The 4,818-nt window shown below is 33.6% G+C and overlaps 1 long non-coding RNA gene across 1 annotated transcript; it reads right to left on the reverse strand.

Moving 5' to 3' along the window:
- Positions 1-346: 346 nt before the first annotated feature.
- Positions 347-4,141, reverse strand: LOC132295559 (uncharacterized). Its single transcript, XR_009478540.1, has 2 exons — positions 1,262-4,141; positions 347-1,166 (listed from the first exon to the last, which is right to left on the reverse strand). It is a non-coding gene; the product is annotated as an uncharacterized LOC132295559 (long non-coding RNA).
- Between the last annotated feature and the right edge of the window lie 677 nt (positions 4,142-4,818).

Raw genomic sequence — 4,818 nt, forward strand, 5'->3', positions numbered from 1 at the left:
AATATTCTACTTGCATTCATAAGTATGGAACATCAAACAAAAAGCATGGATTGTCCTCCCATCTAAGGAAGTAAAGCAACTACACTTCAACTAAGTTAGGGACATGAAAATTAAACTAATTAAACTAAGGAAGAGGCACAATCCATCAAGAAATGAGTATAAACTATCAAATAAACCTCAAGAGTATTCCATTTAAACACCATGCCTTGACCATCACTAGATTCATAGCATCAACACACATAGACATGCATCAATATCACAAAACCTAGAGATAAACACATGGACATCTATTTTAGCATACATAGACATATGAGTAGAATGAAATGATCAATTAGAAGTATTAAAATACACAAATCAATGTAGAAACAAGATTTATATATATATCAAAGGTCAAGACAAGAATTACAATACTAATTCCCATTAATTACAAAACATCAAAGTCTATGAGGCATGCCTAGGGCTAGCTCTAGCCCTAAGAAGATGTTTAGCCACTCATTGATGTTGTCATCCAACCCTCAAGGGCTATTTCCATGCTAGAAATGATCTTCTTCCTCCTTGGTGGAAACCTTAGAAGAGAGGAAGAACTTTCTCAATTTCTATATTCTCTCTCTTTAATCTCTAGCCAAGTCTCTCTAATCTAACCCCCTTTACTCAAAATAGCCAAAATCCTTATATAGGTAGCTCAAATGTCACACCCAATGGTTAAACCTCGTGCACTAGGACCTCCCAATGATTGCACCATGAGTACATATTTAATTTGGCTTGATATCAACTTTTCACGCAATTCGAGGCAGTTCGATCAATCTCAAGGTTGGTTCAATCAATCGAACCTTGGCAGTGCCTTTTTGGAATAAAGACAAGGCTGAGATATTTTTGGGAAGAGGACAAAAGTGGTAGGTGAGGATAAGATCAAAGATGTTCAATTGATCAAAGAATTGTTGGATCGATCGAAGAATGAATTTTGCTGAGGACAAGGACAAAAGGCTCGATCCATCTTGGCATTTTTGGAATGATCACTGTGTGATAGATCTGAGCTTTGTTCGATCGATTGAAGAGTGCTTCCTTTCACTAACTTGCTTCCACTTTGCTCCTTTCTTCCATTGAGCTTCAGATTGCATCTTTTATGCTCTAATTCAGCTGGATTAACTTATTTTGGGGAGAAGTGCCTGAAAAGGGGAATAACATGAAATTAAATTAAAACGGAAAAATTAGATAGGATAAGGTACTAGAACATTCAACCTTAAAGAGTTTAAATGCGCACTTTTCAATGCTCAGCAGACGAGTTGTAATCTCGTGAGGTTTCCAGTGAAGATACCCACAAACTTCTCAAATTAGTGCCTTAATTGCACGACAAGCTCATTCAAACCTATTTTCATATCATAATATTCCAGCAATACATCAATCAGTTAACTACAACAAGTATAAGGAACTATATTAAACAGGAAAAATCACCAACTCTCAGTATCATATTAGCAGCTATGGTCCCCATATGTTAGTTTAATCTTATATTTAACAATCTCGATCCCCAAAATCCTTTTTAATAGTGAACTTACAATTATAAACATGTGGCTTACTATCCATACTTATATCTAACTCATGCTATCCCTCAATTCACAAGTAAACCTTTCAAATTCTGATCCCCAAGGTATTTTTCCTAATTTTCTATAGGTTTGCATTTATTTCATTCATCACTCAATTTTTTTTCAACTCTTTTTTTTTTTTTTTTTTTTCAAAAGGGTACTATGCAATGCTCAGGTCTATTAAGCTTTCTAAATCATTCTTGTAACGAGTTTTCAGCCAATGACTTCCAAGCCAAATGGATTTAGGGCATTAGGTGTTAAAACACTCCTATGGACCAAATTGCTCAAGTAATCTGGACAACCTAAACTTTTTTTGTAGCGAACTCATTAAGTGTTGAAACACCCCTGAGGAATTAATTGTTTAAGCAATCTAGGTACAGACCCAAACTTGACCCTTTTTCTCTCTTTTCATTTGGTTCCTTCACATTAATGAAGAACCTTTTTTTTTTTCTTTTTTTTTTATTGCATGCATACCATTTTATTTCTTTCATTTTTTTTTATACCTTGGTTCTAAAAATCATCAAATTCACCTATCCATCTTAGTTTAACACAAATCAAAATAAGACTTCAAGTTTATACCCCACATAATTCATGTAAGTGTGAACATGTGCAAAGTGAAATATTCTAGGAATCAGAATCATCAAATTGTAACTACCCTGACAAAGTGGACAACAGGCCATCAACTGATATAAAAAAGTTTCAATAATCCCTATTTAACATGAATTCGAAATACAAACCTTCTTAAACCAATATCAAACTGCATATGGACATCACAATAGTCAACAGACTCAAAATCATACTTAAACAGTTAAATTGCATCCTCTTGTGCACAATATATTAACAACAAAATTTTAAAAGGCACTATATTACCCCCAAACTTAAGATGCACATTGTGATCAATGTGTGAAAATAGATGTAAAGTTAGAAAGATATTATCAAATATACAGAACTTGCAAGAATCAAGAATTGATATCTCAGAGGAATGGAATCATCACCTCGCCCCCAAACTTAGTCCTTTGTACTAGACAAAATAATCACACTCCACAGCACACATTAGAGTATTAAGTATATGGAGTAAAACAGATATATATCATTATGCACAAATCAATCAATTTTTTTTTTTTCAATCAAAACAAAACAAAACAAATGTAATGACCAAGTCATTTTCCTCCCTTTCTTTTTTTCCTGAAATTTTACGGATAAATTTTTTCCGTTTAATTCTCTTTTCTGAGATCTGTTTTTCGTCGTTTAGTATCATCTTGAGTGCTTAGAATTGGCTTCTGAGACTCTTTCGTGTGGATTGACAACTTCCTTTGAGGACTGAGTCATTTTCGCATTTTCACTTTTCGGGACACTATTCACTTTTGTCCTTTTCCCTATTTCGTCCTTTTCCCTATTCTGTCTTTTCCCCATCTATTACTTTATTGGTAAAACCTCACTTTTCATGCTTGGAGTTAGTTTTTGACTTCACATGCCTTCATCTTGAGTGGTTTTCTCGAAATACGTATATTTACTTTTGCAAGAAAGTACTCTGGTTGCTCCCGGTGTTCATAGGAGCATGGATGCACAATTCTTCAGAATTTTTTTCTTTTCTTGGGGTGTTTTTCATAAATATCTTTTAAAGATATTTTATTTTAGGGGCATCTAAAAAAATATCTTTTGGAAGATATTTTCATTCTGGGGCAGTTTCGCAGTTAACCCTTTTTGTAGGGGTCATTGTGCAATTAACGAAAGTTATAGCAAAATACCTCGTTTGGAGCCTGGATCCTCATACGGGATTCAGTTTCACATTTCATCAAGTCTTGTACTCTTAAAATTCCGTTCTGGTCGTTTTTCTCAAATTTCAGAGTTTTTGGCCCTGATTGCCGCCGAACTTGTTCGGGACATATCTCTCTGCTCGGGACTCCGTTTTTTACACCGTTTTTTTCGTTATTCATATTTTCTCATTTTAAATCTTTTTTATTCATGGAGTTTTTCCGTTTGAGCACGTTTGCTCAAATTTCACTTTTCCGGACCCAGCGGTGCCCTTTCGGGGCACTTTTTGAGATTTTCTATAAATAGGAGACTTAAAGAAAAAAAAAAATCAAATTTTTCTCTTCTTCTTCCTCTCTTGGCCGGCAGCCATGGATGCCCATGGAGCTGTCACTTTCTCTCTCCTCCTTTGATCCACTTTTCTTAAGTGAAAAGTCTTCGGCCTTCACGTTTATTGTTTCCCTCGACGTGTTTAGGTTGGGAGTCAAGTTGTGATTTTCATGGGGCTTCCTTCGGATTCATGTAGATCATGTTATCCCCAACAAAACCTAAGAGTTTCAATGGATTCGGAATACTTTTTTTTCGGTGGGGATTTGAGATTTCCATCTCAAAATTGAGGTAGGGGTGTTATAATTTATTTTCTTTCTATTTTACATGCTTGTGATGCTTATACAACTTGATTACATGCTTGGATATAAAATCTAGAGATTTTATTATTTATTTTTCTTGTGAAGGATTTAATTTTCCCAGTTGTCCATAACTTTGTTTAAACATGTGACATGATAGAATATTACCCCTTGATATGTTGATTGATATATATTAAATTTAGATCATTTGGACAAGTATTGAAGATTTTATTTAATATTTATTTTGAATAAAATATTAAATCATGCGGCCTTAACTAGTTTGAAATCAATATGTGTTAGCATATTATATTAGGCACTAGCATGCTCTTCAATATAGGTGAATTTGAGAGTAATCGGAAGTGTTTTGAAATCTAGGAATATTTAATTAATTAGATTAATTAAATTGTTCCAAGTGCGCTATTCATCCCATCGGATTTCTGACTTGATATTCTTGATATGCATGTCATATAGTTTCACATATATTAAAACTAGAATATTTGATTAGGTTTTGAAACATTTCAACTATTATTTTTCTAGTATTAAAGTTTAATACTCATGGCCGTACATTGCATGGAAGTCACTTGTATTGTGCTAGTAAATCAAGTCTTGACATGTTTAATAACATACATTAATTTGAAATCATTTGGATGAGTTTCAAAATCTAGGGATTTTAATTAAATGAAATAATTAAAATCCGTTCGATGGTTCTATGCACTTGATTAAGTTTCTAACCTTGTAATCATGATTTTCTTGACAAATTCCTTTACGTGTATCAATTTGAGAATAATCGGATAAGCTTTCAAGCTTATATTTAATTATTTCCCTTGTATGGAACTTAACTCACATGATTGTGTCGTGTA

Source organism: Cornus florida, unplaced genomic scaffold (genome assembly GCF_030987335.1).
Source record: "Cornus florida cultivar Cherokee Brave unplaced genomic scaffold, ASM3098733v1 CherokeeBrave_3.0.0_Hap2_Chr02, whole genome shotgun sequence".
In the NCBI taxonomy this organism is placed as follows: domain Eukaryota; kingdom Viridiplantae; phylum Streptophyta; class Magnoliopsida; order Cornales; family Cornaceae; genus Cornus; species Cornus florida.